We start from the raw sequence: 24,856 nt of genomic DNA, 5'->3' as shown, positions 1-24,856 counted from the left end.
GTTCCAAATTGAGTTTGTTCCACGGTCGATAGGTGGATGTATGTAAGGTTGTTTTAGGAGAGTCTCTTAGTGTTGTTTTATGTTGGAAAGCAAGCAAGTGGTGGTCCCACCATGTAACGGAGTTATAGTTTGAAAGGTAACTAGTTCAGTATTAGCCAAAATGACGTCTAGGATATGTCCAGTGATGTGTGTGGGTTTGTGGACCATCTGATGCAGGTTCAGTGTGTCTAGGCCAGTGATTATTGTTTTTGGATGGGTCATATTGGGTTTGTCAAACCAAATGTTGAGGTCACCCAGAACGCAGAGGTTGGACTGTATTGCTATCAGGTTTGAAACTGTGTCTAGAAGTGCGTCTGGGAATGTCGCCTTGCTAGGTGGAGGTCTGTAAAGGAGCAGGAAGTGACAGGAGGAAGATGGTGTGGGATTGCATCTAGTGAGAAGAGCCTCACAATTCTTTATGGTGACATCATCAACTTTAGTAAAATGTAATGTTTGACTGAAAACAACAGCTAGACCACCACCTCCTTTATTGCCTATATGATTTTGGGTGATCGTTTGATAGCCTAGAGGATGTTTGGGTAGTGTAAGAATCGTGCTGGAGGTAGTGTTTTAGAGTTTACGAAAATGCAGTGGTGTTTGGGTAGTGTAAGGGATCATTCTGGGAGCAGTGTTTTAGGGTTTAGGGTAGTGCAGTGGTGTTTGTGTAGTGTAGGGGTTCGTCGTCAGAGTAGTGTTTTAATGTTTACGGTACTGCAGTGGTGTTTGTGTACTGTAGGGGGTCGTGCTGGGGATAGTGTTTTAGGATTTAGGGTACTGCAGTGGTGTTTGCGTAGTGTAGGTGGTCCTGCTAGGGGCAGTGTTTTAGGGTTTACGACAATGCAGTGGTGTTTCAGTAGTGTAGGGGGTTGTGCTGGGAGTAGTATTTTAGGGTTTAGGGTAGTGCAGTTGTGTTTGGGTAGGGGGTCGTGCTGGGGGTAGATTTACGGTTTAGGGTAGTGCAGTGGTGTTTGGGTAGTGTAGGGGATCGTGCTGGGGGTAGTGTTTTATAGTTTACGACAGTGCAGTGGTGTTTGGGTAGTCTTTGGGTAGTGTTGGGCACCGTACCGACAGATTGACTCACAGAGCTCCGAGCCGATGGACAGACTTCTAAAGGCATAGCCGCGACCTGGTGATATGAAGAGAGGCAGCTTGAAAGGCATATCTCACACAGACACAGATGCCAGTGTTGCCTCGCAGTGGTAAAACTACAAACCCAATGGCTTCTACATGGACAGATGCGAGCTGACGGAGTAAATCACAAAATGGCTGCCAACACTTCCTGGTTTCAACCATTCACAGTCAATAAGCCGCAAGCTGGTGCTTGTAACCCCTCAGCCAATCACATGTCAGAATTCTCAAATATCGATATCTGTAAAATTTGATATTTCTCACAAACGACTGAACAGATTTACACCATTTAAACAAAAGCGTGCTTTCTAGACCATCACCTTTCTCCCTGCCAAATTTGGCGTAATTCCATTCAGCAGTTTCACCTGTAATCTTCTATAAAGTTTCGTATGGAAATTGCATGGAGAAAACACGTTTTAGGGCCCTCTTTTTTCTCAGCCCCTCCTACACCATTCACCCCCAAACTTTCAATATAAGAGCTAATCAAAAAAAGAGAAACTTTTTGGATAATTTCATAAAGATTCGTCAAATGACGCCAAAGTTACAAGCACATAGAAGGCTCCAGAAGGGGGGCCGCACAACCCCCCTCCCAACATGAGTCGAGCCCCAGGGCTGCACGGACCCCAGCGCACCATCGCAACCCCTGCTAGTATTTTTTAAGAAATACCCCTGTAATCTAGCCCACACAAGGGCCTCATTAAAATTAAATGCAAGAACCCACGATCCCAGCGTGAATTTTTGCTGATTTTTTTTTTTAAGGATTTATTGGGCCCTGGGGGTCATTCTGGGACCCTCTGAGCAGTCCTAGGGGGTCAGGGTTTTTATACCCTGCCCCTTCTCTTGTTTTATACCTTTGTTTCTCTATTTTCAGGTGACTCGCTTCTACCGAGCCACAAGATGGCTGCCAACACTTCCTGGTTTGGAGTACTAGCAGCCAATCACAGTGAAGCTCGCAGACGCGACTTATGCTCAGCCCAGATATCGAAACTTTTATTTTTCTAATTTCTCAGCAACTACTGAACGGATTCACACCATTTTTAAAAAGGTCGCTGTGGGGGACTCTGTGAGGGAGGTGCGGAGACCAGTGGGTCCAGGTCGGAACAGCCTCATATTAGTGATAGTGAAGGCATCTGTTGGACACTGTGGGGGTGCAGCGAGCCAGAATACAACTGCGCCACGTCTGGCTAATGGCAACATCTCATGTGCAATGGCGGCGGTACCCTACGGCCGTAACTAGCAAGAGCTAAAGGAATGCAATTGGAGGCATAATATCCTCTTTTAAATATCAGTGTGACGCCCAGGACATACGCCATAAGCCAAGTACGGCGGTTTGTTACGCCGTTCCCGCTTATCAGGGATCCAGCCGCAGAGAGCGTCGCTTCCTGGAATCTCTCTTCAAATCTTCGGTCACGCCCCTTTCACTTCCCTGAAGGTTGTGTTGTCCCATCGATGCTCGTGAATTCAGCGTCGCCTCCATAATTCCCGCTTTGACTCCGGAAGTCTTTCAAAGAAATCCCTGTAAGGAAGAAAAAACAGAATTAAGGTATTTTCCGACACTCGTGTCCTGCAGAGGCCGATTCTACAATTAAAAAGGTACTCTTATATTTCGATAACCACGTCTTGCAGAGCCTGATTGTGCAATATACAGAATGTAGGAGAGTAGGGTCTGCTATCCTATGGTCACCCCAAATTTTTGCTTTTTGCTTCACTGGTTTTTGACATACTGAGGCTGTGGGCCTGCTAATCAGACCCCCAGCCTGCTGTTCTCTCTACTAAATTGACACTATGCACTATAGGTGCATAACCAATTGGAATTGGATCACCCTGTGAGCCCCTGTACCAGTGTACACTAGGTACCCAGAGCATTGGTGTATCTAAGGCCTACCAGGGGCTGAAGCATGTATTGTGCCACCCCTGGCCTGGCCTAACAATTTGACACAACTGGCCGATCACTCAGCTGGGGTAAGTTGGTCTATCCACCTCTTACTTAGGTGTAGTATACCTATACCTAACCTTAAATGGGACACATGTTAACCTATAAGTCACTCCTATGGCAGGCCTTAACAATCCTTGTGAGATGGTGCTCTGGCATGAGCTGAGCCTGTCTGCAGTGGTCGGAACAACTTCCTTCTACCGTTTCCAGATATAGCCATACCATATACTCTTAAGTGCATTATGAACCTCGCGGTTAAATGCTATCTTTGGTTTGGCTTTATCAACACATGTCGAGTAAGGTGTCATACGAATTGGAATACTAACCCCTCGCCAATTCTGGCGACGGGGTTAGCATTCCACCCTTCTAGAGGGACACGACATGTACAGTACCTGAAACCCGGGTAAAATCGGACATAGCCTCAGCTCCACAAAATGGATGCTGCCACCACAGACACAAGTCTGCCCTCCTGCTGCTGGGAGTCCTTCCAGCTTGGGAGACGTGGACAAAGGGTTTCCTGCCAGGGGAGGTGCGTGCACCACCCCAGACAGGATTTTGTGTATTGTCAGGTAGGGCTTGAATGGAATCAGACATGCCTGAGGCTCACAAGGAGCCTCGGTGCATATGCCAGTTCAAACCGGTCCTGGGGCACACCAGTCCCGGACCTGGGGCGAGCTGGACAAAGGATTGGGGATGTAACCACCCCCCTTCCTGGTCCCACCCTTAGGGAGGGACCTAGCAGGTAGTCCGGCCCCTAGAATCCGCTTAAAGGTAGGAGCTGTGTCCTAAGACTTCAGACATCCTGGAATCAACTTACTACAAAGAAGAAGACGGGAACTTCGACGCTCTGCTGCACAGAGGACAGAAGGAAATCTCCCATATGGTCAGGGAGTGACCATCTTGCTAACGCAAGCACCAACCAGCTGCTCGACGTCTGCTTTGCCGCCGCCTCCTGCCGGAGTCCGAGCCCAGAGCCCAACAAGAACTGGACCTCCAGACCTCTCACAGCCTGATCCACAGTCCCTGCAAAGAAGGAACCCATGGCAGCACCGAGACACGTGGAGCCAGCCATCTTGAAAGACCCACGACAAGCTGCAAGCGCGACAACAGAGGCTCCCTCCAAGTTGTGCTTTGGGTACTGAGAAGCCCAACATCCAAGCAGCGTCTGCACCAAAGGTGAGCCCTCCAGCATCTCCACGATCTGCGTGGGGCCCCTCTGCACTTTGCATCTCAACGCGCCTGCCCGGTCCCTGGCCCGTTGGCTAGTGGCCATTTTGGCAACAAACCTTGAAATCTACGACACTGGTCTGGTTGCTCCAGACTGGCCCCTGCTGCCCTCCAAAGGAGCAGCCCCTCTGACCTTGCTGGTGAGAGTAATCAGATTTCTTCATTCTTCACGACTTCTGCTTTTGCCAAGGCTTGTTTGCTTCCTTCGAGTCGCCAACACGCCAACAGCGAGAGCCTGCGTGGGACAGCTCGTGAACCGACTCCTGGACGTCGTCAACCTTCAGGGACCACGTGGCTGTGGAGACAAGCTACCCCTCATCACCTGTTTGCACCCGACATCGCCTGGTACCTACCTGGTGCCACGCTGGTCACTGGCTAGTGACTGTGAACACTGTCCCCTCTGCTTTCAGGTCTTCTCCAACTCCGATCCACTCTTGGATCCACCGCATCTCTTCTGAACCGGTCGCCTGCAGCATCTTTGTCATCAGGCTCCATTGAACAGATAGACGAAACCCGACGCACTTCGAGACCTATGCACCCGCTTCCTGTGGGTGAGGTAAAGCTGGCATTCCGGTGCCCAAGTGTAGAGAAACATCTCTAGTGTCTGTGTTTTAAGTCTTAAGTCCATCCAGAAGACCCTTCTAGCAGTAACTTTTGAACTTTTACGCACCCATTGAAAACCTATGGGAGCCCGCGTGTAACTTTCCTCACTGCACACGCGACCCGTGGACCTCCTGATCACTAACTGAAGTTAGCTCCTTGTAGGCCCAGCTATTCTAGAGCCCTAGGCCTTTTCCCTTTCCTGTTCGTGTTACTTATACCACTATTTTAGTATATGGTTTGAGTGGCCACCAGGGCCCATCCATATAAAGTGCAACTTCTGTATATTGTAATACTTTCTTGTTTAACGATTTGTGCTCCTGTGCTCATAAAGAGTCTAGGGGATACTTTGAGTAATAAATACATATATATTTTGAATATATATCTGTGTGGTGTCCTTTCATTGGTATAAAGGGGGGTTACATATGGTAAAACAGCCTGCTTAACACGCTTTAACGAGTTTAGCCTCAAAGACTGCTTAGCCTACGCTACCACTAGGGCAGCTAGTCCGAAAAGGTTGACTTACAACCACACCATAAGGGTTGCTTGGCATGGTACAAGGTGGTCACTTTAACTAGTGAACATCATATACCAGGCCAACTTCTCACATTGGTGAGCAGCGGTTGGATTTGAGCTTGCTGTGTTTTACCATTGTAATCTCTTTGTTACCAATTGAAAGATCACATAGGTACCTGTAGGTACATATAAAACAAGATTAGATATACTTAAGTTCTACTGAACTTAGTTGTTGTAGAACAAAGGGAGTAGCACACCCTGACTACAACTACTAGATAGGTTTAGTAGGAAAACCCAAGTGTAGGTAGTTGCAACACACCCACCCACACTTAAGAGCAATGGCTGGGGCAGAGGGGTCCAATGTACCCATCTCTGTCGAGAGTGACCCCCAGAGGGCACCAACCATCTTTGCTACCCTAAACCAAAATGAGCTCAGGCAGTTGGCAAATATCAGGGGCCTTAAACAGCCCAGGAACCCTACCTCTGCTGAACTCAGAGAACTCTTACAAGCTGATGAAGATCAGAGAGCTCTCAAGAAAGCCTCCCAGTTAGACCCTTTAGGGACAGGAACAGGAGGCCCTCCTTCTGAAGATGCCACTGAAGTACCCCTTTCCCACAGTCGGCCCTTAGTTGAGAATCTGACTACAGATGATGAGAATCAGCATAGGGACAGGGATGACAAAGGGGGTGAATCTGACAGTAGTAGTAGCTCAGATGGGAGAGATAGCCCAGTGCCAGGTGCCAGACCTGGCTCAGCTAACTTAAGGCTACTTGGGACTGACAATGGGTTCACCCCATTGGATCTCCCTAGTGGACTTAACCAGGGGCTTGGGAGGCAGAGAAAATGCTCAGGTGACTCTAATGCTTCTCATGCCTCTAGAGGCTCTCAAGGTCACTCCAGGTGAAGGATGACCAGCCCTCAGAGGAGGGACCATGAGGCCAGAATGAAGGAAGCTCAGCTGAGGATCAGGAGACAGGAGCTAGAAGTAGCCCTGATGGAAGAAAAACTGAACAAGGCTAGGCAACCTAGAGAGAGTGGGTCTATACCCACTGGTGGCAGCATTGTCCCTAAGGACAAAGATAGGGTCTTTGACAATAGGAACCTGTCCAAGGTTGTGCCCCCCTACAAAAGTGGGGATGATATCCACAAGTGGATGACTGCTCTTGAGAGAGCCTGCAAAGTGCAGCAGGTTCCTGAAGACCAGTGGGCAGCAATCTTATGGCTCTCCTTTGAAGGTAGAGGCAGAGATAGATTCCTCACTGTTAGAGAGGAGGATGTCAGAAACTACAGAGCCCTGAAGAGTGTCCTGGTTGATGGGTTAGGCTTAACCACTGAACAGTACAGGTTAATGTTCAGAGATACCCAGAAGACACAGACTCAGGACTGGTCTGAATACATTGAATGTGCCACTAAGGCTTTGGAGGGTTGGTTGCTGGGAAGTAAGGTATCTGATTATACAGGATTGTACAATTTGATGATGAGAGAACAGATTTTAAATAACTGTCAAAACCAGCAACTGCATCAACACTTGGTTGACTCAGATCTGACCTCTCCCCAAGAATTGAGAAAGAAGGCAGACAAATGGGTCAGAACCAGGGTTAAGCAAAAGAACCAGAACCAGGGCCAAGGGGGTGATCAGAAGAAAACAGACCAAAAGGGTGGAGATCAGAAATCCAAAGACCAGAAGTCTTCAACAGGGCCCCAAACTAATACTAATGAGGGTGGGTCCCAACATCCTAAAGGGAAGAAGAAAGAAGGTCCAAAGAAACCCTGGTGCAAATCTTGCAAGAATACAACTCACTGGACTAGTGATTGTAAGAAGGGTGGAACCCCCAACACTGTTGCCCCTAAGGCACCTGCTCCCAGTACTACTGTTAGCAGTGTTGGTCCCCAGACAAAGAGTGTAGTGGGAATCACTATGGGAACTGAAGGAGATTCCGACTTAGACAGAACCCTTACACAGCCAGTCTTGATCTGTGATGGGGACATGGATTTGTCCCTGACTGTGAGCCCCAGTAACCTGGGCAAGTACAGACAGACTCCTTTAATAAATGCAAAAGTGGCTCAAGCCTACAGGGACACATGTGCCAGTGTCACTATGGTGACACCAGGCTTTGTGGACCCTGGACAGTACATACCAGGTGAGAATTACCTAGTGACCAATGCCAGCAATGCCACTACTTCTCATAGTGTGGCTATTGTTAACTTCTCATGGGGAGGGGTAACTGGCCTCAAAAGGGTTGTGGTTAGTGCAGACCTCCCAGTAGAATGTTTGTTGGGCAATGACCTAGAGAGTTCTCTATGGTCAGAAGTGGAGTACAGGACACATGCAGAGAAGTTAGGTATATCACCACATGTCCTTGCTGTGACCAGGTCACAGGCCAAAAAGTGCCTCACTGAACCACAGGTCTTGGATCCTGGAACAATGGACCAAGCACCTACCAAGAAGAAGAACAGGAGGGTTAAGGCTGTGCCTTCCCCCCTGCCTCCAAGTAATGATCAGTCTTCCCAGGAGGATGATCTAGAGAACCCTGAAGGAACTGTCCCTGAAGAGCTTGAACCTAATCAGGTTGAGTTTCTGGGGACAGGGGGACCTTCCAGGGCTGACTTGGGGCAGGCTCAGTTATCCTGTCCATCTCTTGAACCCCTCAGACAGCTGGCTGCTGCTGAGGCTGCTGGGAATGCTCAAGGTACCCATAAAGTGTATTGGGATGATGGGCTCCTTTATTCAGAGTCTAGAGACCCAAAACCTGGTGCAACCGGAGGTTGGTTATACCTCTGCAATTTAGGGGCTTCCTTCTTACCTTGGCCCATGACATTCCTCTAGCAGTACCCTTAGGCCAGAACAAGACTTGGGACAGGCTTGTCCCTCACTTTCACTGGCCTCACATGAATGAAGATACCAAGGAGTTTTGTCGCTCCTGTGTGACCTGCCAAGCCAGTGGCAAATCAGGTGGCACAACAAAGGCCCCCCTAATACCACTACCTGTGGTGGGGGTCCCCTTTGAAAGAGTGGGTATAGATATAGTGGGTCCCATGGATCCCCCCACTGCATCTGGGCACAGATTTATACTGGTGGTAGTGGATCATGCCACCAGGTATCCAGAGGCAATTCCCCTTAGGACCACTACAGCTCCTGTTGTGGCCAGGGCCCTGCTGGGAGTATTCTCCAGAGTGGGGTTTCCTAAGGAGGTGGTTTCTGACAGAGGTACCAACTTCATGTCAGGATGCTTGACAGCTATGTGGAAGGAATGTGGTGTCAACTACAAGTTCACCACCCCTTATCACCCACAATGCAATGGGCTTGTTGAGAGATTCAACAAGACCCTAAAGCGTATGATCAAAGGATTACCTGAAAAGCTCAGGTGAAGATGGGACATCCTTCTACCCTGCCTTCTGTTTGCTTACAGAGAGGTCCCACAAAAATGAGTTGGCTACAGCCCCTTTGAATTGTTGTTTGGGCACCCTGTAAGAGGCCCCCTATGTCTGGTGAGGGAAGGATGGGAGTTACCTCTCAAAAAGCCTAAACAAGACATAGTGGACTATGTACTTGGTCTCCGCTCCAGGATGGCTGAGTATATGGAGAAGGCATCCAAAAACATTGAGGCAAGCCAGGCCTTACAGAAAGCTTGGCATGACCAAAAGGCTGTCTTGGTTGAGTTTCAGCCAGGACAGAAGGTATGGGTGTTGGAGCCAGTGGCCCTAGCAGCACTCCAAGACAAATGGTCTGGACCCCATACAATCCTGGAAAAGAAGGGAGAGGTTACCTACTTGGTGGACCTAGGAACTCCCAGGAGTCCCCACAGGGTACTCCATGTTAACAGGTTAAAAGCATATGTTGACAGGGCAGACATGGGCTTGCTCATGGCTACAGATGAGGGACAGGAGGAAGAGAGTGACCCTCTCCCAGACCTGTTGTCTCAGAACCCTGAAGATGGTTCAGTTGAAGGAGTGACCCTTGGAGGCAACCTCACTGATCATCAGCAGATTGAATGTAGACAGGTTCTACAATCATTTCAGCATATGTTTTCACTGATACCTAGTCAAACTGACTGGTGTACCCATGTGGTGGACACTGGTGACAGTCTTCCTGTAAAGAACAAACTTTACAGGCAACCTGACCATGTCAGGGACTGTATAAAGGCTGAGGTACACAAAATGCTGGAACTGGGTGTCATTGAACCCTCAGAGAGCCCCTGGGCTAGCCCAGTGGTTCTGGTCCCCAAACCTCACACCAAAGATGGCAAGAGAGAGATGAGGTTCTGTGTGGATTACAGAGGACTCAATGCTGTCACTAGGACAGATGCACATCCTATTCCAAGGGCAGATGAGCTCATAGATAAACTGGCTTCTGCTAAGTTTTTGAGCACATTTGATTTGACAGCTGGCTATTGGCAAATCAGGTTAGCTGAGGAGTCTAAGGCCAAAACAGCATTCTCAACCCCAGGTGGGCATTATCAATTTTTGGTGATGCCCTTTGGTCTGAAGAATGCACCTGCCACCTTCCAAAGGTTGGTGAATCAAGTCCTTACTGGGTTGGATGACTTTTGTGCAGCATATCTTGATGACATTGCTGTCTTTAGCTCCACCTGGGAGGATCACCTGATCCACCTGAAGAAGGTACTTGAGGCTCTGCAAAAGGCAGGGCTCACTATCAAGGCTACTAAGTGCCAGATAGGGCAGAGTAAGGTTGTGTATTTGGGCCACCTTGTAGGTGGAGGCCAAGTTCAACCACTGGAGAGTAAGATACAATCCATCAAGGACTGGTCCCCTCCAACCACCCAGACTCAAGTTCGAGCTTTCTTGGGCTTGACTGGGTACTACAGGAAGTTTGTTAAGAACTATGGGTCCATTGTGACTCCTCTTAATGATCTGACATCCAAGAAGATGCCCAAAAAGGTTCAGTGGACAGTAAGCTGTCAAAAGGCATTTGATGACCTGAAGAAGGCCATGTGCTCTGCACCTATCCTGAAAAGTCCTGACTACTCCAAAGAGTTTATTGTCCAAACAGATGATTCTGAGTTGGGTGTGGGAGCTGTGCTGTCACAACTTAATGTAGATGGTCAAGACCAACCCATTGCTTTTATTAGCAGAAGGTTGACCCCCAGAGAGAAGAATTGGTCAGCTATTGAGAGGGAGGCCTTTGCTGTGGTGTGGGCCCTGAAGAAGCTGAGGCCATACTTGTTTGGCACTCACTTCAAGATTCAGACCGACCATAAGCCCCTCTTGTGGCTAAATCAGATGAAGGGTGAAAACCCCAAACTGCTTAGGTGGTCCATTTCCCTACAGGGGATGGACTTTACAGTGGAGCACCGGCCAGGTACAGACCATGGGAATGCAGATGGTCTCTCCAGGTACTTCCACTTAGGACATGAAGACGAGACTGGTCAAGGCTAGTTTAATGTCCCTGCGTTTGGGGGGGGGGTTGTGTAGGAGAGTAGGGTCTGCTATCCTATGGTCACCCCAAATTTTTGCTTTTTGCTTCACTGGTTTTTGACATACTGAGGCTGTGGGCCTGCTAATCAGACGCCCAGCCTGCTGTTCTCTCTACTAAACTGACACTATGCACTATAGGTGCATAACCAATTGGAATTGGATCACCCTGTGAGCCCCTGTACCAGTGTACACTAGGTACCCAGGGCATTGGTGTATCTAAGGCCTACCAGGGGCAGAAACATGTATTGTGCCACCCCTGGCCTGGCCTAACAATTTGACACAACTGGCTGATCACTCAGCTGGGGTAAGTTGGTGTATCCACCTCTTACTTAGGTGTAGTATACCTATACCTAACCTTAAATGGGACACATGTTAACCTATAAGTCACTCCTATGGCAGGCCTTAACAATCCTGAAGGCAGAGTGCTTGGTTCCATGTGAGATGGTGCTCTGGCATGAGCTGAGCCTGTCTGCAGTGGTCGGAACAATTTCCTTCTACCGTTTCCAGATATAGCCATACCATATACTCTTAAGTGCATTATGAACCTCGCGGTTAAATGCTATCTTTGGTTTGGCTTTATCAAAACATGTCGAGTAAGGTGTCAAACGAATTGGAATACTAACCCCTCACCAATTCTGGCGACGGGGTTAGCATTCCACCCTTCTAGAGGGACACGACATGTACAGTACCTGAAACCCGGGTAAAATCGGACATAGCCTCAGCTCCACAAAATGGATGCTGCCACCACAGACACAAGTCTGCCCTCCTGCTGCTGGGAGTCCTTCCAGCTTGGGAGACGTGGACAAAGGGTTTCCTGCCAGGGGAGGTGCGTGCACCACCCCAGACAGGATTTTGTGTATTGGTCAGGTAGGGCTTGAATGGAATCAGACATGCCTGAGGCTCACAAGAAGCCTCGGTGCATATGCCAGTTCAAACCGGTCCTGGGGCACACCAGCCCCGGACCTGGGGCGAGCTGGACAAAGGATTGGGGGTGTAACCACCCCCCTTCCTGGTCCCACCCTTAGGGAGGGACCTAGCAGGTAGTCCGGCCCCTAGAATCCGCTTAAAGGTAGGAGCTGTGTCCTAAGACTTCAGACATCCTGGAATCAACTTACTACAAAGAAGAAGACGGGAACTTCGACGCTCTGCTGCACAGAGGACAGAAGGAAATCTCCCCTATGGTCAGGGAGTGACCATCTTGCTAACGCAAGCACCAACCAGCTACTCGACGTCTGCTTTGCCGCCGCCTCCTGCCGGAGCCCAAGCCCAGAGCCTGACAAGAACTGGACCTCCAGACCTCTCACAGCCCGATCCACAGTCCCTGCAAAGAAGGAACCCGTGGAGGCACCGAGACACGTGGAGCCAGCCATCTTGAAAGACACACGACAAGCTGCAAGCGCGACAACAGAGGCTCCCTCCAAGTTGTGCTTTGGGTCCTGAGAAGCCCAACATCCGAGCAGCATCTGCACCAAAGGTGAGCCCTCCAGCATCTCCACGATCTGCGTGGGGCCCCTCTGCACTTTGCATCTCGATGCGCCTGCCCGGTCCCTGGCCCTTTGGCTAGTGGCCCTTTTGGCGATGAACCTACAATGCTGGTCTGGTTGCTCCAGACTGGCCCCTGCTGCCCTCCAAAGGAGCAGCCCCTCTGACCTTGCTGGTCAGAGTAATCAGCTTTCTTCATTCTTCACGACTTCTGCTTTTGCCAAGGCTTGTTTGCTTCCTTCGAGTCGCCGACACCGCCAACAGCGAGAGCCTGCGGGGGACAGCTGGTGAACCGACTCCTGGATGTCGTTGACCTTCAGGGACCACGTGGCTGCGGAGACAAGCTACCCCTCATCACCTGTTTGCACCCGACATCGCCTGGTACCTACCTGGTGCCACGCTGGTCACTGGCTAGTGACTGTGAACACTGTCCCCTCTGCTTTCAGGTCTTCTACAACTCCGATCCACTCTTGGATCCACCGCATCTCTTCTGGACCGGTCGCCTGCAGCATCTTTGTCATCAGGCTCCATTGAACAGATAGACGAAACCCGACGCACTTCGAGACCTATGCACCCGCTTCCTGTGGGAGAGGTAAAGCTGGCACTCCGGTGCCCAAGTGTAGAGAAACATCTGTAGTGTCTGTGTTTTAAGTCTTAAGTTCGTAGTCCATCCAGAAGACCCTTCTAGCAGTAACTTTTGAACTTTTACGCACCCACTGAAAACCTAAGGGAGACCGCGTGTAACTTTCCTCACTGCACACGCGACCCGTGGACCTCCTGGTCACTAACTGAAGTTAGCTCCTTGTAGGCCCAGCGATTCTAGAGGCCCTAGGCCTTTTCCATTTCCTGTTCGTGGTACTTATACCACTATTTTAGTATATGGTTTGAGTGGCCACCAGGGCCCATCCATATAAAGTGCAACTTCTGTATATTGTAATACTTTCTTGTTTAACGATTTGTGCTCCTGTGCTCATAAAGAGTCTACGGGATACTTTGAGTAATAAATACATATATATTTTGAATATATATCTGTGTGGTGTCCTTTCATTGGTATAAAGGGGGGTTACATATGGTAAAACAGCCTGCTTAACACGCTTTAACGAGTTTAGCCTCAAAGACTGCTTAGCCTACGCTACCACTAGGGCAGCTAGTCCAAAAAGGTTGACTTACAACCACACCATAAGGGTTGCTTGGCATGGTACAAGGTGGTCACTTTAACTAGTGAACATCATATACCAGGCCAACTTCTCACACAGAACTTTTAAGTTACGCTAAACAAACTAGAACTTGAGCTCTGACCTTGGACATTATAACTTTGCGAACTTTGACAAATCTTGTTGCGGATCAACAATCTAAGTTAAAGAAAGTAATATTTATATTCAGTGAGTTACTTATTAATTAAAAGGGATCATTTGAGTAATTTGAGTAGTACGCGGCACTGTCACCACGCCAAAACAGGCTCTCAGCTGCTGCCGGGTGATGACTTGCGTCATGGGTCCCTCTCTCTCAGCGAGCAGCCCCGGGGTCCCTCGCTTTGCTTCCTGCTAACTCTGCGCAGAGACAAGCAGCAGCGGCGGCTGGACTCCGGGATACAACTGAGTAACTCACCTGGGGAAAACGCTGCTCCTTTGATGTCCACTGCCAGTAGAGTCAGCTGGGCAGCCCTGTAGTCCTGGCTTCGGCTGGGAGTGGAGATCGCCGACCGGGACCACATATCCCAGCACCCTTAGCGGCAGGAAACGCCGCCCACGCCACGATCACTCCAGCAAAGCACCAGGAGGAGCCTAAAAACAATGCAGGGCTCCCGCAGCGTGGGACGCGCGCGGGCGTGCCCGGGTCCGTCCGGGCCCGTCTGAGACTGGACTGGGCTACCCCCCTAACGTCTGAACATTGACATCTGTGGGGTAAGCCCAATTAGTTGTGTTAAACCCAGTTTAGAGGGCGTGGGCTTCAGTAGCTGTTAAATAGACTGTTCTCTTGTATATACTTCTTCCTGGCCTTTAATTACTGTGTTTCTCTGCTTTTGTAAGTTGAGAGCTACAGATAAAATTATGAGCAATGGCAAGGGCCCTGCTGCCACATTAGACGCCTTTATTATAAGAGCAGAATCACTATTGGATCACGAAATTCAACTAGAAGAAAGGCGCTTATCTCTTGACCCTACTAATCCCTCTGTACATAGGTTACTGCTTTCGCCTAAACCTACAGACAAAACGCAAACAATCCAGCTGAGACCTGTGATAACGGTCCATAATGACTCACGACTGTCAATTACTCCTATAATTTCCCCACAGGTATCGTTAGAAGCGAAGAGTAGCTCATCTAGTCCTGGTATAACATCGAGGCTACGGAAGCAAAGTCTGATTGTGGGGAAAGAGGGGCAAGAACAGCGGGCGCAGAAGAAAGATAAACCTGTTGTGAGGAATCCTAAGGGTAAGATAGGTGGGGGGCCAACTAAAGTGACAAAACTAGATTGTTATGTGGAAGCACGAATATTTTCAAAAAATTCTGTTAGCACACAGACAGAACTAGATTATGCTCCACATACCTCCCAGAGGAAATAGTGGGAAGGTTAGAGCACACAATAAAAATGTCCTTAGAATCTGAGCTTAAGGCAAGGCTAAGCCAGTTGGAGGAGCGTATGCGTGTGAATTTAAGTCTTTTAGAGAATAAAATGGAGCAACTGAATACTATATTAGGGCACTCGAGGTTGACTGACGGCCTTACCTGCATGGATACTCAGGATGGAGGCCCCCAAGTGCAGACGTATTTGCAAATGCAACCAAAATGGAGGGTTGGGTCACCAATGATAAGGATGGAACACGCAGGAGGGGTAATATGCCCAGAGATGCACCTCTACTTAAATCTAATAATTTGGAACATCGTAAAGAGGGACATATTGAGGGCAGGTTGCGGGCTATAGCTGGAACAGGAACGAGCCTGATAAATAGACCGCAGGTCCAAATAGCCCCTGATAGACCAAGCAGTCACTCTGTTAATACAGTAATATACAGTCCAAAAGGTACAGATTTAATACCTAATGAGGAGGTTATACAGTTACCCCCAGCATCATGTCCCTATGTATTGGTGTTAGCTGGAGTGCCTGCCTTAAGAAGAGAGCAGAAGGAAACCTGGGCTAACCTACGGAACAAAGTAGTGGACTGGTTATCAAAATGTAAACGCTTCCGTCCACTAAATACTGAAGATATTCTTATGGTTCGCAGAGTTGGGTGGCTGGGGGAATCACCGAAGTATATAAAAGGAGATTGCATGGTGATTAACTTTAGACGCCCCCACCTGGTTAGGAACATATTAAATGTACATGAAGAGAGCTCGCTCAAAAACACTTGTATTTGTTGCCTCCCATTAGGCTATTTTTATAGACCATCGATAGGGTGCAGTACTAATAATGTGAGCACTCCTCTACTGGTAAATAGATTTGAAGGACTGTTGTCTCTAGATGATCAAGACTGACTACATAAAGCGAATACGTATGCAGTGCCCCGGCTAAATTCCCTTGGAGTAGCTGGACAGTGCATAGATGTACAGAGTGTTCCAATGGTTGGGACAAATGAGTCATCAAGGCAGAGGGAAACGGAGCCTGAATTGAGGCCACAGGTTTCTAACTTAAAGACATATCTGGACTATCATATGGATAATAAACATGTAATACAATCTAATGAAAATATAGGAGTTAGGCGATATTCAGCTATAGAACTGAGTAAGAATTTGGAAGTGCAGCTCACCTCGTGTGCCCAAAAGCAAAGCTTTTCTGGGTGGAGAAAGAGCAAAAAACAAAATATCAGATAACTTGGCCTCAGGGAGTTATTCTAGCAAGTGGTGCACGAGACCACAAATTTGTCCCAACCACAGGCCAGCTCAGGTTACGTTAAGGGACGCCTGCTTTTTACATCTGGCATGGAATTGCCCAATGGTTAGACAGTTCTGGGTGGAGGTGGTGAGCAGGGTTGTCACAGCCACGGGCATTCGAGTGCAGCTGGAACCCTTGTATTGCTTATTGGCAGCTGTCCGGAAGCCCAGGAAAAAGAAGCTCCCGTATAAACTACTACAATTAATGCTCGCTAGGCGCAGGGTAGCTATAACTTGGATGGGCCAGCGAGGCCCGGAAGTGTGCACCTGGATTAAAGATGTCCGCGAGTGGTCCCTAGCCGAAGAAGCCCATATGAAACTCGCCCGAAGGGATGAGTGGCTACAGGATGACCTCACAGCCTGGCGCAAACTGTGCACTACTGGGTTGGCGAGGGGGAGTCCTCCTCGCAGCATATGGGTTCCAGCGGGGGGAGCATCGCAGATGAGGATGAGGAACCTCTCCCTCAGCAAGGGAGTGAGGACTAATAACGTTAGGATATCTTGTGTGTGTTGGGCACATGTCTCAGGCTCCTTATTCATTGAATTACGTCTAGAAGGGCATTTGTTTCCCGTTATGCATTTCTTCCCGGATGCTGCTGCCTGTTCTATGTACCACTGTTGATCCGATGGTATGCCTTAGACACTGTACCAATGCCAATTTGTTTTTGCTTTTGTTCTTTTCATATGTAAAATGAAAAATAAAGTTCATAAAAAAAAAGGGACGCCTGACACCCAAGATGACATCAAGCAACTCAGGAGAAAGGCTCAAAGGTGTTCAGCTGCCGCGGCTCAATCCCTAAAGCATGAAAGTGGAGATCGTGGAGGGCCGAGTGCAAGACTAGAACTTAGCTCTCAACAGGTGCTAATGAAACTTCTCAACTCTTCACTACTTGAGTCACATGTTCCACAGGACTGGAAGCATGCAATAATAATCCCTTTATTAAAAAAGGCAGTAGCGGACTCTACCAATCTGTCCAATTTCAGACCTATTTCATTGCTCCCAATACTATCAAAGATCCTGGAAAGGCACATTAACACTCAGCTGACACATCTTGTGGAGAGGTCTGGTTTTTTACATCCTTCCCAATCAGGCTTTAGAGCGCATCATTCGACTGAAACCACACTCCTAGGAGTGACCGAGAGTCTGCGACACAGTGTCGATCGCGGAGAAACATCTGCCTTGATCCTTCTCGATCTAAGTGCAGCGTTCGACACTGTGTCCCATTCCATCCTTGTCGCGACTCTTCGGTCCATGGGAGTAGAGGGTGCAGCTCTTGGTTGGATAGCTTCTTTTCTAAAAGATCGCACCTTCCAGGTGTTTTCTGCCTCTGCCTCCTCTGAAACTTATCCTTCGGCGTATGGTGTTCCCCAGGGTTCGATACTTAGCCCCTTATTGTTTAACATTTATGTAAGACCCCTTGCTACTATTGTTGAGGAAGCTGGTCTTACTCTGTACTCCTACGCCGATGACTCACAGATAATTTTTTCTCTCTCTAACAAAGAGTGCAACAGCATCTCTACTTTGAAAGAAGGTCTGATCTGTGTCTCTAATTGGATGAAGAGCAATTTTTTGAAACTCAACGGTGACAAAACCGAGGTGGTGATACTGGGTAAGAACAAGGACCTCTGGGGTCCCCATCATTGGCCCTGTGACATGGGACCCACCCAGCAACCGGTAACTACGGTTCGCAATCTCGGGTTTCTCATTGATGAGAACCTTACAATGAGACAGCAGGCTGTTAAGGTGACTTCCATCTGTTTTGCCACCCTGAGATGGCTTCAGAAGATCTTATGGATGCTACCTCCTTCCACTCAAAGAACGGTAGTCCAGGCACTGGTTGTGTTCCGCCTGGACTATGGTAACGTCCTCTATCTGGGAGCCGATCAAACGACCTTAAAAAAACTTCAGATTGTGCAGAACGCTGCCGCCCGACTGCTCTGCAATATTCCCAGAAGAACATCAGCTTCCACAGCACTTCGTGATCTTCACTGGCTCAAAATTCTTAACAGAATTAAATTTAAAGCCCTATGTCATGTCTTTAAAATCAAACACGGCTCAGCCCCCAAATATCTTCAGGCCCTTATCCAGGCCTACAAACCCAGTCGAACTCTTAGATCTTCGTCTTATGGCGATTTTTCTGTCCCCAGATTCAGGCTGGCAAAAATGGGAGGACGTTCTTTCGCCTATCTGGGTCCTAAGTACTGGAATGCTCTTCCTGTATCCCTAAAGACAGAATCCAACTTCATTTCTTTTCGCAAGGGACTCAAAACTTGGCTCTTTCAGCAGCAATTGACAGCATAGTATTCTTAGCGTGCCATTCCCCCTCCCCTCTCAACCTTTCCTCGTGCGCCGGGAAACCCACTGTGGGTAGCTGTGCGCGTTAGAAGTTAAATAAATAAATAAATAAAGACTCTGCCCCTTTGTTGTAACAGTAGATCCGAACTGCGTTAAGTGGGCGCGCACGCCACGAATGGCGTAAAGTAACTTAGCATTTAAAAAACCGTACAAATTCACTGAAAAAACCATAGGTTTGACACACGTTATAGTTAGGAATTAGCATTTAAAAAACCTTGCAAATTCACTGAAAAAACCATAGGTTTCACACGTTATAGTTAGCGGAAATTTTACTGATAAAAAACCAATGAAATTCCCCCGTTATAGTTACTGCAGGCAACTATAACTCACGCGACCGCAATATTCTGCTGATGACATATGTGTCTTTATGAAAAAAAAATATTTGTAATATATGTATAGCTAAAAATGTATGGAAGAAGACATGGGCAAATAAGTGTCTAAATACAGTATCTTTTTCAGAACTCGTGGCAGGAGAGGCATTGACAGGAAGGCATACTTGAGTCCTGAGTTCAATGTAGGTGGAACACTTCTCGGAGACAGAAACACCTCAGAATCTCGAAAGATCAGAACCTCTGAGATTATGCATTCTTGGCAGTGGTGAAGAGATCGAGCCAAGGTTCACCCCATGCCTGGAAGAGACCTTGCGCCACAAAGAGGTATAACAGCCACTCATAGTCCGCTAGGTGTCGACAGGTGAGTTTGTCCGCCCTGACATTCAAAGATCCTACCAGGTGGTTTACCATGATGAAGATACATTGATAGTCCAGCCATTTCCAAAGCTGCAAGACTTCCTGACACAGGGTCTGTGACCTTACCCCGCCCTGTTTATTGCACATGGCTGTGGTGTTGTCCATGATCATCTACACCAGCCCCCCTTTGGTGGACGGCAGGAATGCTTTCAGCGCAAAGCGGATAGCCCTCAACTCCAGAAGGTTGATGTGGAGCCTGGCCACTGCCAGAGACCAGACACCTCAGATCTCCAGCTCTTCAAGGTGGCGGTCCCAGCCAAGAAGCGGTGCATCGGTCACCATTGTCAGCTCTGGTTGGCATAAGGAGAGGGGTACTGAAGGGCTTTTGCAGTCTTATCCGAGATCTGGACATGGTCGGAGGGATCTGTTTGGTGTTGGGGGTACTCAGACTTCAGATCCCACTGCAGAGCCTGCATGTGCCACCTGGTATGCTTCACCAGCAGGATGCAGGAGGCCATCATTCCCAGCAGCCTCAGGGTTGACCTCACTGAAATCCTGGACAGAGGCTGAAAGATTGGAATCATAGTCTGAATGTCCCAATCTCTCCTCTCTGGGACAACGACACAAAATTGGACCTCATCCAGAACGGCTCTGATGGAAGGAAGCATTGGAGAAGCAGTCAGGTGTGACTTTGGTGTGTTGATAGTAAACCCCACTGGCGTCAAGAGGTGGGTGACAACTGCCTGGGGTGAGCCAGCCTTCAGCAGCCAGTCATTGAGGTAGAGGTAGACTGTGGCCCCTGGCATCTGAAGATGTGCTGCCACCACCGCCATCATAAGCACTGGTAGGACCAAAGGGGAGCACAGGGACCTCAGTATGCTCATGTCCACCATGAACTGCAGATAGCATCTGGGGGCCCGCAGGACGGAGATGTGAAAATAAGCGTCTTGCATGTCCAACGATACTATCCAGTCTCTAGAGTCGAGGGCAGACAGTTCCTAGGCCAGAATAAGCATTTTGAATTTGTCCTTCAGAAGGAAGACGTTGAGAAGGCACTGATCTAAAATGGGAAGAAGCCTCCATCATGTGATTGCCCTCGTGTGGTCTGGTGTATGGAGGAATCAAGTTCTGTCCGTCCCGGTCTCTTGTTTTCTGTCTCAGTCTTGTTGTACTTTTGAGTCTTTTACTTTTATAGGGGCAGATTTACAAGTCCCATGCCCACTTTTGCGCTGCCGTTGCGTCTTTTTTGTGATGCAGCGGCGGCGCAAAGCTAGCGCAAAACTGCGACAGATTTACAACGTGACACATCTACGGAGATGCGTCACATTGTAAAGCCCTGCGCCACAATAAACACCTATAAGCATCTCTTTTGCTTTCGCCAGCGCCCCTGCTCCTCCGTCCTTACATGGGCTGGGCGATTCTATGGCAGGACCAGAGGCTCCGAATATGCTTCTCAATCTTAACTACTCAAATACAGCAGCCAATGAAAAAACTGTTAAACATTCAAAACACTACATTTCCCATGAGGCTTTGAACCACGCCTCCATAAAACAGCAAACAACAATGTCCAGCATATACAAAATAGAGAGGCACCATCTTAACCTGTTTACCGCGGCCGAAAATCCACCGCAGTGCGGTGGCTTTGAAGAGTGGGCGGGGACGCGTCGGCCAACAGACATGCGCAGCACTACGGAGGTAGTGCTCACGACGGCTGTTGGCCAACAGAAGCCGCAAACGGGTTAACTGCCTCTTCCTTTGCTGCTTCGCAGTCAAGATAAGTGCCTTTCTATTTTGCATATCAGACTCTGCTCTTATGTTAATACAAGTGTTTGTTGAAGTCACTAAGTTGTGATTATTTCACCTTATTGTGATTGTTTTAGATTGTTTGCTCCCTTGCGATATTTATAGCGCAGTCATGATCGGCATCTGTGCTCGATCGGCGCCCAGATCGCGATGCGGTACACTTGAAGTTTTGTCTAACATGTAATCAATTTGTTCTCCCCTTTGGTTTTCCCCTCGATAACGGCACGTGTTGCATCTTTCCCACCAACTTTTTCCCTTTTTGATTTGCCCCTTTTTGTGTAATATTGTGAGCCGCGCTGCCGCTGCGGTAAGTGCACTCCTCACGCTACTGCTTGGGAGTGGCCCATCCAGGGAACAAGGACCCGTATGCAGCCCAATTGGGCTATATACACGCTGCCTCTACGGAAGGCTGCACGCGGTCCACCGTACGCGAAGCAGCTTCTCAGGCGCATGCTGGAGCCGCCTTTTCCCCAGGACTGCAAGAATAAGGGGATCTGCAGACTTGTGCCGGTAGCAGGCCTCCGGCTTACTTACTTTGACATTTATCGTATTTTGGCAAATCCTCTTAAAGATAATTTTTGGAAACTCTTATATCGCCTGCAATTATTATTGAAGATACTGAAGCTTGTCCTTTGGGCTGTCAGGGATCTTCTCCCCCCTCGTAAGTCCTGTAGTGACAGCACTTTTTTTTGGTACCATTTGTGGCCTATCTGCACCAGCTATTGCTCACTTCTGACGCCCTGCTTACAAGCTGAACAGGGCTGCAAATTATTGGCTTTTGGATTTTTTTTTTTATTGGAGTGCACCGAACTCCCTTGAGACACGTCTGAATATGACATTATGAACAAGATCTGGCTGCCTACGGCCCAGGGGAAGAGGAAGACTATTATTATGATGAAAGGATGGAGTCCATGATTGACAAGACAGTGGGAAGGAAGTTGGCCTAGGCTTTGTCCTCAGCCCTGCGCCCGTTTCCCAGGGGTGCGACAACCCCTTCCCTTACCGCCCAGCCCCCCCTAACTTTCCCTTCTGCCCCGACTTGGCCACTTGTTAAAATAATTACAAGAGTTACTGAAGGAGGCACAGACCATGATTACAGTGTGGACCCTCTGGCCCCTCCGCCACGCTCTTATCCCCCGGCAACAATTACCATTACGGATACAGACACAGAAACCTCCCCTTCTAAGGAGTCGCAACCCTAAACATTAAAAAAGATCGCAAACACTCCTTTTCTCCATCACTTACATATCCCTTCTCTTTCGAACCTGCAAGCATTATTCACCCCAGGTAATCAGAATGGTCCCCTGCACAAGCAGCCGCAGTTTCGACAAAGAAGTCCGTTTACGACTTCGCCTTGAATATCCACGCCCTGACCTCCCTCACAAGACTGCCCTCACACCGGATATTGACACATTTTTTGGAAGAAGTACAGCAAAGACCCAAAAAAGGTATAGATAGAGCCCTGAGAACCTGCCAGGACAAACTCCTTGACGTGTCCGGGCCCCACCGAAGATTCTAGAAATGGCCCTTCAGGCACAGGAAGCAAAAGCGGCAATCCACCCAGACGTTCTAGCAGGCTGGACTCTAAGGGCGATCTGCTTCCTTGGCAACGCTAATTGCGCCCTTTTGTCAAAAAGACGCAAATCTGTCCTTTTACGCATAGATCCACAGCTAGCTGAATTGGCCTCAGCGGAACCCGGCCCACTGGCAGAAGGTCAGTTGTTTAGACATCGCTTTGTGATGGACATAGCGAAATTTGAGAATACCTTCGCTTCATTAGATAAATCTCATACCTCACTCAAGTGAGTGTTCAACCCCCTTTCTGGCAGGGCCGTCGTGGCAGAGGACTCTCGACCGGCCGCTTCAACCAGCAAGGTCCTCACCGTGGATACAACCCCAGACGCAGGGGTTATTCCCAAGACCGAGCCCAAGCAGGTTTCTATCCTACATGATCCAGGGGCTTCAAAGGGCGTTTCAACTGAGGTATCAACAGGGGCTTCCGAAACAACAACACACAGTCCACAGGTAATGTCTTACCCTATTCTTCCGACGCTTCCTTTGGGGGACAGGTTGAAATATTTTGTGATGAACTGGGCAACAATTACCTCAGATGCATGGGTTCTAAATTCTGTTCAAGGCTATCAGATAGAATTTGCCCAAGTCCCCGTCCAAGACTCCTCCCCCTCTCGATTTTTCCCAACAAGAAGTGTTTTTTAACAACTCCGATTTGCAAGAACTTTTGACAAAACAGGCTATGGCTGCAGTGGCTTCTCACCACGAGGGTTTCTGCAGCAATGTCTTTTTAGTTAAAAAGAAAGGGGGAGGTCAGAGATTAGTCCTGAACCTCAGAATATTCAACCCCTTTATGATTTACCATCATTTTAAGATGGAGGGCATCCATCTTTTCAGAGATCTGCTTCAAGAACGGGACTGGATGGTCCGACTAGATCTCAAAGACGCCTATTTGACGGTCCCCATTTTTCACCCTCATCAATGGTATCTGCACTTTGAATGGAGAGGCCAGTGGTATCAATATCAATCCCTGCCATTCGGCCTATCGTCAGCCCCGTGGGTATTCACCAAACTCTTAAAACCTCTAGTCACTCGTCTAAGAGAGATGGGAGTTCGTATGATCATCTACCTAGACGACATGCTTCTGTTTGTGCAAGATCGCTCATTATTATTATTACATCTGAGTTAGACAGGGTCACTCCTTCAGAATCTGGGTTTTGTCATAAACTCCAAGAAATCCATGATGAAACCTTTCCAAGAGGTAGAATTCTTGGGATTTCACATAAACTCCGTAACAGCACAACTTCTTTTCTTTGTCAAAACAGATGGTATTTCTGAGATCTCTGGCCAGTATGGTAGGATTCTTGGCATCCTCGATTCAAGTGATTTTCCCAGGCCCTCTGCATTACAGAGCTCTACAACGCCTAAAGGTTCAGGGCCTCATTTATGAGGTTTTTCCGTAGGACAGCGCAGCAGGCCTTCCTGCTGCGCTTCCCTACGGCAACAGAAAAGGGCAGGAATGTGGGGTATCTATAAGATACAGCGCATTCCTGTCCTTTTCCCTGTGCCGGCGCACAATGGGCTGCCGTGCGCCAACGTAGGCAGCTTTGCAACATGGTGTAAGGGGGCCTGCGTTGAGGGGATGATTATTTTTGTAAAGGAAGGGAAACCTTTCTCTACAAAAATAATCACAAGAGGCTTTTCCTCTTTCTATGTGTGCTGCAGAAAGCACACCGAGAAAAGGAAAAACGAGGAGAAATAAAGATATTTCTCCTCATTGTGCCTCCCTTACGCCTCCCCTGTAAGCTTTTGGCACTGCCTCAGATTTACGATTTCTCATAAATCAGGGGCAGTGTCAAAAGGCCATGGATGTTGCTGGGAACGCCCCCAGCAACACCCATTTTACGCCCCTTTAAGGCAGAACACTGCCTTAAAGGGGCTGATATTTATCAGGCAGCATTAAGCCACAAAAAGTGGCTCAGGGCTGCCTGATAAATATCACGCAGGCTTCTGCGCCACGGAACGTCCCAAAAAGTGAGGTTCCGGAGACGCAAGGAGTCTCATCTATGAGGCCCCCGTTACTTACAAAGGAATTTTAGCTACAATCACTCGATCCCTCTGACAGGCGAGGCACAGGAGGCGCTTCTATGATGGCTCAGACATAGGGAAGCATGGAATGGCAAGGCCATTTTCAGAGTCTCTCCAGATGTGGTCATCGAGTCAGATGCCAGCCGCTGGGGTTGGGGCGTAACAGGCGATCGGTG

This window comes from Triturus cristatus, chromosome 4_2, assembly GCF_964204655.1.
Source record: "Triturus cristatus chromosome 4_2, aTriCri1.1, whole genome shotgun sequence".
NCBI lineage: Eukaryota > Metazoa > Chordata > Amphibia > Caudata > Salamandridae > Triturus > Triturus cristatus.
The sequence above is the reverse complement of the archived record's forward strand: the minus strand, read 5'-3'. Positions refer to the sequence as shown.